Genomic DNA, 12,963 nt, shown 5'->3' on the forward strand with positions numbered 1-12,963 from the left:
CTGTCAATCCTTGTTCAAGCATAGGTCAAGGCACCCTCAAAAATCACTATAGGGTAGCTTATAAATCCACGGAGTGTCATGCCTTCTTTTAACTACCCAAAATAGCCCCCTACCTTGACAAGGTTGACCTGAATGCCTTCAAAACTTGACTCATTTTTCCCACCCTACACTTCATTAAGTCCTACCCTCACACGGATAATTTTAGGGGAGGTAGAGATGCTGGATGGCTCATAATGCAAGATCACTCTGACTGAGGATCTAGTTAGAAGATCCCTCTTAACTAAGTTCCACCACAAGAAAGGAGCCATGGCCAACATCTGCTCACCAAAGAAAACCTCAATTCCAATGGGGCTAACTTGGTCCCAAAACCAGTGCCCCCATCTAGAGTTCTCACTTTCCTCACTTACCAAAAATCTAGGGAGGAATGGCACAACAAAGCATCACTCACCATTCTCTAGTCAATTTGTTTACAAGACCTAACTAGCAAATTGGGCCAAGAATCTAGTCAGCAAGGTACACTATGCCCACATGCTCACAAATTTCTCTATCAAGCATAGTCATGTTCAAATGGCTGAAGTGAATCTGTTAGAATTCCCTTTGGTGGGTGAACTAATGGCTATTCGCCCACTAGCACCTAACTAGCACGCCTGTTCTGTGTGATTGAGAGTGAACTTTCTTTTTTATTAGTCACAACCATGCCTTGGAGGCTATGAATAGAAAAGATACTCACTTCTTAGCTAACCTCTCACTTTTGTGCTCCGTGAGAGTGAAATTTCTTCTTTATTAGTCACAACCATGCCTTGGAGGCTATGAATAGGTGAGATACTCGCTTCTTTGCTAACCTCTCACTTTTGTGCTCTCCACCAAATGTGGGGCTAGTAGTAGTTTCTGATGCTCAGCTACCTCATTCTTGGCTTTGGCAACTCTTGCCAAATGTGGGGCTAGCAACTTCTGATACTCAGCTGCCTCATGCTTGGCTTTGGCCAATCTCTTCCTTTCAAAAGACTTTTGGAATCCCTTCTTGACTGATTCATAGTCTGTCGCATCCTTTCTCGTCTCCAGATCTTGTTAAGCAGCAGTAGTCCCTTCGAAAATAAAATTGATATGCGTTCTTGATGCATACCTTGGCTTGTATGCTCTGCGGCTCTCCTATTGATTAAGGCATGGTGGAGCCCCATTCTTTCCTTCAGTCTTTTGTGTTCTATGGCAATGGGTTTGGTGTATGGAAGATCTTAACCTTGCTGCTGCATTTAAGACTATGATGGTTACCTTGGCTATGAAGGCATGCGATTCAATGACCTCAGGTTGAATGGCATCGTTGTCATAACGTGTTGTTCTTGATTTTCAATCCTACCTCTCCAGCCTATGCTCCATTTGCCCATCGATAAGGTGGTTTCCCCATCTCTTGTTGTGCTGCCGGATGCTTTGCTCCTCCTAGCTTTGTTCTTCCCTTGTTGTCAGTCCCATTGGTCAGAGGCACAAGCACTCTTGCTCTACAAATTACCTCTACCTCCTCACCTAGCTCTAGGATTCATGACACACTGCCACTCCCCCATACAGTTCTTCATCTAGTTTCTTGAACCGTGTTGGGGGATGTGTGGGTTGCAATTTGACTGGGCTCTCTTGATGTGTGCTTCCCCTCCATGAATTTATAGATTTCTACCATGTTGCATGGTAGCAAACATCCAGATTACCGTGCTAACTACTGTAGGTATTATCCAAGTGCTTCCCTTTGCTAGCTGGTATGCTCTGCCTTGTTTGCTATCTTTGCTTCCTTTTCTTGGTTGGCCCATTCTTGAAAATCTAGGATCATCTGACCCTTGCTCCTAAGCTCCTCTGCTGCATGTTTCTTTTTAATACTCTCAGGAGTTGTTCATTTTTCCTTCTCATTGAGGGCTTTCCGGATCTGGCGATTCAACAACTCTCTTGCCTTCAGCATTAATGCCACAAACTTGCTTTGCCACACTTCAACTTCTTGTCCCAACTTAACATTTTCTTTTCTTAATTATTCTCTTCCTTGCTTCCACTACAGCCACTAAGGCTTCTCTTGTTTTGGGTAGGCTTTCATTCTCGGGATGTTGGTTGATCTTTTAGAAGCTTCTCTTGCTTTGGCCAAGTTTGTCGATCTATCTCTGTCGTTCAGATTCATGTCCTACTCCTAGTGTGGGATTATCTATTTGCAAGTGGGTGTGGGGGCTTCCATGACTGCTTGTAATCTCTTTAGATATTTTTTCCACACCCCTTTGAGTTCCTATGTGGCATGTACTTCCCACTCCTCCATCTTTTCAGCATCTAGCTTGAACACTTCCAGGTACTCTTCTCTAGATTGACTTTGTTGTTGTCAGCTCTTTTTTGCACCGCCCTTATAACATTCTAATGTTCCTACATGATCTAGGCCATGTGGGCTACCTTTGTTCTCTCTAGGCGATGTAGGACTGTGTCTAGTTCTTCTTTAACATTTTTATATTCTTATTTTTGCTTAGATACATTGCTTTTCATGCTCTCCACTTCCTTGAGCATTGGTCTATTTGTTTCTTGAAGTTCTTGGAACTGCCTTTGCAAGATTTCCTACTGTTGTGCTCTTTATGCCTTTGGGTCCTCTTGTTCTCCGAGCAAAACTTTTCGAGCGAGGAAAAAATTGAGTAACACATTTCAAGGAACATGCACATAAGAAGGCTAAGGCTAATAATGAGAACACTATAGTAATGTGCAACACAAATTCAACACGTCTAGGAATGGATTTCATAGTAATGTGCAACACAAATTCAACACATCTAGGAATGGATTTCAACACAAATCAATTACACCATCAGAGTGAGCACTTCAAAGTCCAAACCAAGACCAAGACATGTTTATCGAGATTGAAACATATGACAATAAAAGAGAACACAACAAAGCATACAATAGTTTTCAAACTTCCTTATAATAACATCACAAGTGGCAACTTTCCAAAAATGCATCAACTCTAGTGGATTACAAAAAAACATAATGTGGACAAGAAGGCATAGCCCACCTAAATAACGTAGCAATGACAAGGATGAATATCAGTAGAGCCCCAAAATGTGGCACATAAATACCAAGATGGATCGGGATAACAATATCAAGGAGCAATGTTATGGTGTTTCCCACCTAGTGCTTGAAACAAATCCACCTTAGTGAGCACAGCTTGGTGCATGAACTCATGTGCCACAGGCTCCAAGCCAAATACCTAGATATAAATATGCTTGCATGGGACATATGTCAACTTTTTGCTCTCTCTTTTTTGGAATCCTTTGCATGAGCACCTAGGGAACTCAGCGATTGTCATTGAATAGTTCAATCCCAAGGCCCTTGACCCTTCTATGCTGACATAAAACACATGAGACTCATTAGAAACTACACGTGCTTCTCTAATGACCTGCGGATCCATTGTTCTCCCTTTTTGAATATTGTCATGAAAGTACTTGGTTAATTTGTTCTTCCACTTGACAATATTTCCATCCCTAAATTTGGATTGAAAGGATGAAGGAACCTTCCACGTATTGTTGGTGGTAGCTGCAAAGGAGACAGACGGGGAGTAACACCTTGCAACACAAACCCATTCAAGTGAGCATTTCTATCTCCTAGGGTTGAAGAGATGTACCCTCCTCCACCGGTCAAACTCCTAGAGCGGGTCGCCAGCGTCACAATAACTTGATTCTCATCGACAATCAAAGAATGCTTTGGTGTACTGTTATAAAACCAAAGAAATCATCCGACTGTTCCACCAGGGTATTGTCGATGCCCCCAAAAACAAGTTGTTGGAGATCCTGCTTTTTTAGCCCCCCTCATTAATATATCTTCCAGATCTTGCATTATGTTCAGCTAGAATCCCAAAGCAAGTCATTTCTTTTCCTGGCCCCAGCCCGACAAATTTCCCACATTGTCTTTGTCACTTTGGCTTCAACAACAGTCTGCTTCTATCCTCCTTTCTTCTCTTTTGACCCAACTCTACTTCTATCATTAGTGACAGTAACATACTCAGGCCTATGGCTATCATCTTCCAACTCCACTTCTGGATCTGCCAAAGGAGGCCACTTTCTACAAACACTCCTCTTGCTCGTATGGTCTCTACGCATTTCTAGAGAATGCACCCCCATCTCTTGCATGGAAGAGTGAGTGAGATCAACAAGTTGTATAGCAGTTGACTTACTTGAAATTTTTGTACTTTGAAATCTTTCCACCAAATCGTGCATGCCTGGTCCAGTCCCCGAATGAGTGCCTTTCAAGCATGCATTGTACTTGACACTTTGCAGTACTGCCATTGACATGTCTGTAGCTGTGGCATCAAAGAGGGAGATTCTTGACTTGTAACCCACACTAGCACGCACGATTGCTCTCAGACAAATTTGTTGTTGGCACAAAAACACCAGAGCCATCCTGTGTTACAATCCAGGCACCCCAGTGAAACTCTCTAACCTCCCACCAAGCTAGCCATGCTTCCAATAAAGGTATCTCATCTTTTTTCGCATGACCTCCATGCCAAAACTTGCAAATCTCATGCTTGCATTGTTTTGTTGTAGTCTCCAATGGAGCACTTCTCCATTTGTGACACAATACTTTATGCTCCTCCTGGAAAGCCGGCCTAATACAATTCATGACCTCTCCTTCTCAAACCATGCTCTTCTCCCAATGGAATACACATGACCTCTCCTTCTCAAACCATGCTCTTCTCCCAATGGTTTGATATACAATTCATTGTATATCAAACCATGGTCTTCTCCCAATGGAATACACATGACCTCTCCTCTTGAATTTTCTCTTCTTCGCCCCTCCAAAGTAAACAGTGCGGACTGCAATCCAATTGGCATTGGCTTCATCTACCCCATGAAACCTCTGAACTCTGGGTTTGCAAACCCATTCTCTTAAAACACTTTATAAAGCATCCTCAAGAATCTTACTTGGGCATTCCTATCCAAATTCACAAGTGGAAATGGTAAGAAGCTCCCTCACAAATGAATCGTACACAAAGGTTGACATGGTTGGCCAACCTTGCACTCTATGCACATGGTCAAAATGGTTGACATGGTTGACATGGTTGGCCAACCTTGCACTCTATGCACATGGTCAAAATGAATCCACATGCTCTCTAAATTTCCACCTAGTCGCATCTTATCAACCAATTCAAGCCCACTTCCGAGGCCCATAGTTGGCATTTTGAACACATGGGATTCATGTCCAGGTCCCATCTAACCAGGAAACATGACACTATGAATGAATGAAAACCTGCATTTTGTTTTCAAATGAAGGACAGCCTCCAAGCCATAACCATGGCCATACTTCCCCTTCCTTGCTTCTTCCAAACACCGCTCGATACTTTTTTTATTTGAAAGTGGAGTCACACTATCCAAAAGCTCAGCATAGTCCTCCTCCCCAATACCAGCAAAGGCTCCACATTCTCATCAACAAGCATTTTGATATTGTAAGATTCCTCCCTCCAGCTTTTGAGGTGTACAGGTATAAGAACCTCCCCTTTTGATCTTATAATTATTCCCCTCTCTGAAATAAAAGAAAGATCATGTTTTACCCTGTTTTGGCCTAGAGAGAGAAAATGTCTAGAGAGAGGTAATTCAAAATTGAGATATTTTTTGATATAAAAATCCTTCTAATGTTTAAAATGATTTCCCCTGAAATAGAAATTCAAAAAGAACTTTCCAATGTGCAATTGGAATTAATTGAAAATAGGTTTTTTTTTTAAGGACCTTATCCTGAGGGTCCACATTTTTTGAAAATTTTGGATCAAGGTTCCTATGGACCAATAAGATTAATCCAAATGTAGAGAGGAGATAAATTGAAGAATAAAAGAAAATCCCCCAAAAATGAGTAAATACTCACATAAGATGAAGAGTTGACTAAAGGACAAGGTTTATTAGCTAAAAAGGAAGAGCTATTTAGAGGAAATGATGCATTTTTGACACCTCAGTGTAGGGAATTCCCCTCATGAAGGAGGTGCCTATTTCACATGTGTGGATGAGTTTTAAACTCACAAATAATGAGATATTTTCATCTCTCCTCTCTCCTGTTTCAACTAGATCCAAAAAGTAAGCTAAACTGAACTAAAAATGGTCAAAAAGTGACCAAACTGATCTGGAAAATTCTAGAATCAGTTTGCTTGGTTAGAGGCTCACTTTTTCCTATAAATAAAAGCCTCCCCCTTTGTAAAAGCTTAATGGTGTTTATGCACTGTTACTCTGCTTCTGTCCTGAGCCATTTAACATTGAATTTCTTGATAATTCAATTGTTTTTTGGCCTAATCCTCTCCAAGTGAATTTGGTGGCCACTCTTGTTGCAAACAAGAGTAGAACCCTCAATCCCTCAAGCCAAAGGAAAGCTTACAAGCTCCATGTAAGCTTAATTCTTACTTATTATGAATTTTTAAATCTATGGTTTTCTCAAATTTTATGCTTTGTAAATGTTGAATTAAAATCTGATGCTATGCCTTGATGGAAAGGCCACCCCCTTCTCTTCTTTACAATTCAGCCCTTCTCAATCCTAGAAAGTTTAATTAAAAGATCGAGTAAACTCTTTTCAGTGTTTACTCTCTTGATTTTTGGAAAATGGAGTAGAATTCAAATTGGATTAATTTAAGTCATAAATTGAATGATCAAATTGAGAAATGGTCAGCCATACAAAGAAGGTTATGGTAAAAAAAAATTACAATTTTGTGGAACTAAAGTTTATCATTAGATTATTCTAAAAGAGTAATTCCCTCCGTTTGTGCATTCTAAAAGATTTATTTTTATATCAAAAGTTCTATTCTCATTAAAATTGAATTTATGCATAGGAAGGATATATAAAAGATTTATTTTTATTTCAAAAGTGTCACTCATTAAAATTAAATTTATGCATAGGAAGATGCATAAAAGATTTATTTTTATTTCAAAAGTGTCATTCTCATTAAAATTGAATTTATGCATAGGAAGATGCATAAAAGATTTATTTTTATTTCAAAAGTATCATTCTCATTAAAATTAAATTTATGCATAGGAAGATGCATAAAAGATTTATTTTTATTTCAAAAGAGTTATTCTCATTAAAATTGAATTTATGCATATAAAGATGCATAAAGGATTTAATTTTATTTCAAAAGTGTTATTTTTCTTAAAATTGAATTATGCAGAAATAGATACATAAAGAATCTTTATATCAAAAATTAGAATCCTCTTAAATTCTATATTTAAATTCTATGAATAGAAGTTGTAAGATTCCTCCCCAACCTCTCAGGATGTCCAGTATCTTCCCCTGTAGTCAAATCCCTCTTCAGAAATATCAAAGATCTTGTTTCTACCTGTTTTGGCCTAGAGAGAGAAAATATTCTAGAGAGAGACTATTTAGATTTTGAATATTTTTGGATAGAAAAATTTCTCATCCTATTAATATAAGTTTCCCTGAAACAGAAGTTCAAAAAGATTTCCAGAAGGTGCATTAGAAATCAAGTATAATCTGCTCAAAAGGCATTATCCTGAGGGTCAAGATTTTTTCAAAATTTTAAATTAAGGTTCCTATGGGCCAATAAGATCAATCCATGTGTGGGGAGGAGATAAATCTAATTTGTAAAAGAAATTACCCAAAAATGAGTAAATGCTCACATAAGATGAAGAGTTGACTATGTACAAGGGTTATTAGTAAAAAACTATGAGTATTACTAAAAAAAGAGATATTTTGGGTATAATCATTCCATTTTGACACATATGTAAGGAAGGGGAGTCCCTTTAAGGAGGTGCCTACTTCACATGCTTGAATGAGTTTTAAACTCAAAAATAATGTGATATTTTTATCTCTCCTCTCTCTTGGATCAAACCGAATCAAAAAGGAACCAAACTAGGTCCAAATCTAGTCCAAATTCAACCAAACTGAAATCTAGAAAATTCTAAAAATTAGTTGGTCTTGGTTAGAGCCTCCCTCTCCTATAAATAGAACCTGAGTCTTTGTAAAAAATATGAGAATTATACTATGCCAAAATTATGCTGAAATAATGCTAATTTTTACTATTCTCTAAAATTCTCTCCAAATTGAAGAAATTGGAGCTTCCCTCTTTCTTCAATCTCCATTGGTGACTCCATCAGTACACCAAACCAATTGATTGGTTGGGGGCCTCTACTGTGAACAAAGAATCAAGCAATTTGTAAGGTAAATGGTGAATTTTGATCTTTTCTATAAATTCTCAATGTTTCTCTCTTCTCAACCCCTCTCAAGCTTGAGAAGCTTAATTGGAATGGTTTTTGAATGCTATTGAAGTTAGTTTCACATGCTCAAGGCCTCTGGGAGTCGCTCCTCCAGAATGCAGGTATCGCATCCATGCACACTGCCGTTACCCATTATGGCACCGTTATCATGTTGGACAGAACCAACATCGGCCCTTCAGATATGAACCTCACCAATGGAGTCTGCAGAGATAATCCTAATGATCTCACCCTCACCTATGACTACACAGCCCACTCAGCCATGTTCACCCCAGGCCCCAACACCATTAGGCCATTGTTCATCTACACTGACACTTGGTGTTCCTCAAGCCAGTTTGCTCCAGATGGGTCTCTTGTGCAGACAGGAGGAGACAATGATGGGTTCATGAAAGTAAGAAGGTTATCCCCTTGCCCTTCTAATGATGCTGGTAATGATAATTGTGATTGGATTGAATCCACAGATGAGTTTCTTCAAGATGGGAGATGGTATGCTACTAACCAGCTCTTGCCTGACAGTAGACAAATTGTCATAGGTGGTAGAAGTGTCTTCACATATGAGTTTATCCCTGCCAATGGTACCCCCAAGACCTTCCTCCCCTTCCTAAATCAAACTAATGATGATCAAAATGATAATTACTACCCCTTTGTCCACCTCCTGCCAGCAGATGGCACCTTGTATATATTTGCAAATAGAGACTCTATCATATATGATTACCAGAGAGAGATGGTTGTCAAGGTCTTTCCTACTATCCCAGGTGAGCCTAGAAACTACCCTTCTGCAGGGTCTTTTGTGATGCTTCCATTGAGGGCTGATGATAGCTATGAGAGTGTGGAGGTCCTTGTGTGTGGGGGTGCACAGCTTTACTGTTAATTGATGAATGGTAGTAAAGAATTACATAAATTTTTATTTATGCTTAATTTTAATGGTTTTTATGTAATTTCTCTCTCTCACTCAAAGAATGGTCATTCTCATGACCTATTCTCAATCCAAATGAAGCTTTTCATAAAGCTTTTCCTTAATCCAAGATTAATCTATGCTTGAGGCCAAATTAATGGCTTTTTTCTATGTTTTTAGTTTATGTATTTCATGAATATTGATGATTCAATCCATTATGGGTTAATGATCCAATTAGGGATCATTCTAATCATTCCCTTAATGATAAGATTTATCTTTTAAGATAATTGAGATTTATCAGTCATAGCAGCGGAGCTATGGTAAAATTTTTATAAAAATTACACATAAAATAATTTCATTCAAAGCATGAAAAGAGGACTTCCTACCATATTCTAGGAATTATCATCCTAGATTAATTGAAAGAATTTCATTGTAATCATGGAGAAATTGATTTTTATGTTATGCATAATTGATGAATTAAGAAAAAGAGGATTTCTAGTAATTAAATTTTATGTTAAAAAGAGTAATCCCCATCGTATGAGTATTCTTAAAGGGTTATTTTCATTCTAGACATAGAAAATGGTATACTAGAAATATTTATTTATAAAAGTGTGATTTTCATCATAATTGATTTTTATGCATAAGTAGATGCATAAAAGAATTTTTTTAAATTAAAAGTGTGATTTTCATCATAATTGATTTTTATGCATAAGTAGATGCATAAAAGAATTTTTTTTATATTAAAAGTGTGATTTTCATCATAAAGGATTTTATGCATAAATTAGATGCATAAAAGAAATTCTTTTATATCAAAAGAATGATTTTCATCATAAATGATTTGTATGCATAAACATATGCATAAAAGATTTTTTTATATTAAAAGTGAGATTTTTATCATAATTGGATTTTATGCACAAATTAGATGCATAAGAGAAATTCTTTTATTCTAAAAGTGTAATTTCTACTAAATTGGATTTATGCATGGAAAGATGCATAAAGAAATTATTTTAACCCAAAAGTGTTATTCTCATCAATTTTGATTTTATGCATAGAAAGATGCATAAAGTATTTTATTTTTAATTCAAAAGAGTTATTCTTATCAATTTTGATTTTATGCATAGAAAGATGCATAAAGAATTTTATTTTTAATTCAAAAGAGTTATTCTTATCAATTTTGATTTTATGCATAGATAGATGCATAAAAGATTTATTCTAAAAGTGTTAATTTCATTAAGATGGAAATTTATGCATAGAAATATGTATAAAAGATTTATTTTTATTTCGAAATTACTATTCTCATTAAATTGGAATTTATGCATAGTAAAATGCATAAAAGGATTATTATAAAAGTGTTATTCCTACTAAAGTTGTCTTTATGCCTAATAAGATGCGTATGGGAAGTGATAGGATGTGATAAGATGTGTATGAGAAGTGATAGGATGTGATAAGATGCATATGGGATGAGTTAGGATGTGATAAGATGAGTTAGGATGTGATAAGATGTGTATGGGATGAGGTAAGAAGTGTATCTGATGGGATAAGATGTATATGGGTTGTGATACGGCGAGAATGGATGTGATGTAAAAGAATAGATGTGAAGGCGTATGTGGTTATATAAATGGGAATGTAGAAATGGATGTATGGATGTGGATGTATGAATGTGAACACGGATGTGAATGTATGATATAGATGTATGGATGTGGATATGGATGTGGATGTATGGATGTAGATGTGAATGTGGATGTATGAATGTGGATGTAGATGTGAAAATGGATGTAGATGTGGATGTGGATGTATGGATGTGGATGTATGAATATGGATGTGGAAAGGGATGTATGGATGTGGATGTATGAATGTGAATGGGGATGTGGATGTATGAATGTGGATGTGGATATGGATGTATGAATGTGGATGTGGATGTGGATGTATGAATGTAGATGTGGATGTATGGATGTGGATATGGATGTGTATGTATGAATGTAGATGTGAATGTGGATGTAAGAATGTGGATGTAGATGTGAAAATGGATGTATGGATGTAGATGTGGATGTGGATGTGGATGTATGAATATGGATGTGGAAATGGATGTCTCGATGTGGATGTATGAATGTGGATGTGAAAATGGATGTATGGATGTAGATGTGAATGTGGATGTATGAATGTGGATGTGGATGTGGATGTATGAATGTGGATGTGAAAATGGATGTATGGATGTAGATGTGAATGTGGATGTACGAATGTGGATGTGTATGTGGAATAATGAATGCAAAAATGTATGTCAATGGATATGAAGTCGATATGAGCGAATGGATGAGATGAGATGTCATGTGAATCAGAATGTGAATGAATAATATAAGATGTGAACGAATGAGATGTAATGAGAAATGGATGTGATGAGACGTAATGTAAATTAAGAAAGATAGGAATGGATGTTATGTGAAGTGAATGAATCTGATGTGATGGGATGGAAAATGATGTATCTAGTCAAGAATGGATACACATATGATTTGGAATTGGGTTAAGTAATATGGATTAATGTGGAACAATCTGGAAAGACGTGAGTTCATTATAGAAACTGTATTCATGACCTGTTTGTAAATGACTGTTTTATGTCAAGAATGCTGGGGAAGCATTTTGACCGTCTTGTGATTAAGGTCGTGGAGACCTAACTGATAAAGTTGCAACTGCTGAGACGGAGAGTCAATGGAGGACGTCTCGCGTAGCAAGGTCGACCGAGGTCTTGACCAGCCTCGGTTCGATTTAAATGGTGAGCTTCCGGTATGGTGGATGAGGGACCAAGGAAGCGGCCTATGAGTGAAGCGCTAGGTGACGTGCGAAGGATCCTAGAGGGTGCTGACCATACGGTGCTCGGGCTCTGGGTCGCCGAAGATACCCACACGTGCGTCGTGAAAGATATTGGAACAAGGAGTAAGAGTTGTTTTCTGCTGAAACCGAGTATGGATCTAGTTGATTGACCTTGCTGGTCGTCAACTGATGAGTCCATAGCTCTCTTATATGGATCTGTTGGTTGATCTTGCTGATCTTCAACGAGGATTCCATCTTGATTTTTATAAGTGATTATCTGCCAGGTACTATGAGCTAGGAACTATAGAAAAGGCCCTTGAGTGAACAGGCGGTGAGCGTTCTGGTTGCCAATGATGCCATAGATACTCCGATGAAGGAATGATTGGAAATTAAGATTCAACCGGATACTTGGAAGTTTATGATCAGTAACACTATGATTTCATTAAATGACTGAATTAAATACATTTGAATCTAGGAAAAAGGCAATTTCATATTGGGTGTGTAAGTGGTGTGACTGGAGTTAAATTTGCTTGAAAATCTGGCTAGGGGGCCTGGGAACTCTTTTCCCTGGTACCCGGGACAAAACCTAACCAAATTCCTAATTGGATCCCATCACTACAGTGGTTGGGCGGTTGGCTAACCCATGGGACTGGATGGGGTTAGGCTGGACTGATGGATCCGTAAATCGAGACTCAATTTCTGTTTAGTTCGATAGATGAAGTAAATTTCAGACAAAAATTGTTCTATGGAAAAGAATCAACGGCTGTGCTTCTCAATGAGAAAAAAAGCGTTGGTCTCTATGATCCAAGTACAGTCTTTTTCCCTGATCTGACTATGGGACTTACGGGTTCGGTCAGATGAGCTCAGTTAGTTAAGGCTTTTGACTACATTAGGGAAAAGTTATCCTGGTGGAATCGCCCATGCTTTCCGGGCAAGAGAAGTTTTTCCGAGTTCGGTTTGGAAGAATCGAGGAATTAGTCACCTGTCCGGATATCCGTGGGCGAGGCCCCGAGTGTGGGACCCTGCCCCGCGCAAGATGTGCTACTTCCGCTGCTAGCACCC

At 38.1% G+C, this 12,963-nt stretch overlaps 1 pseudogene; it reads left to right on the top strand.

Moving 5' to 3' along the window:
• The first annotated feature begins 8,316 nt into the window (after positions 1-8,316).
• Positions 8,317-9,072, top strand: LOC147621586 (aldehyde oxidase GLOX pseudogene; annotated as a pseudogene).
• The last annotated feature ends 3,891 nt before the right edge of the window (positions 9,073-12,963 follow it).

This window comes from Cibotium barometz, chromosome 30, assembly GCF_041138505.1.
Source record: "Cibotium barometz isolate CiBa-2024 chromosome 30, ASM4113850v1, whole genome shotgun sequence".
NCBI lineage: Eukaryota > Viridiplantae > Streptophyta > Polypodiopsida > Cyatheales > Cibotiaceae > Cibotium > Cibotium barometz.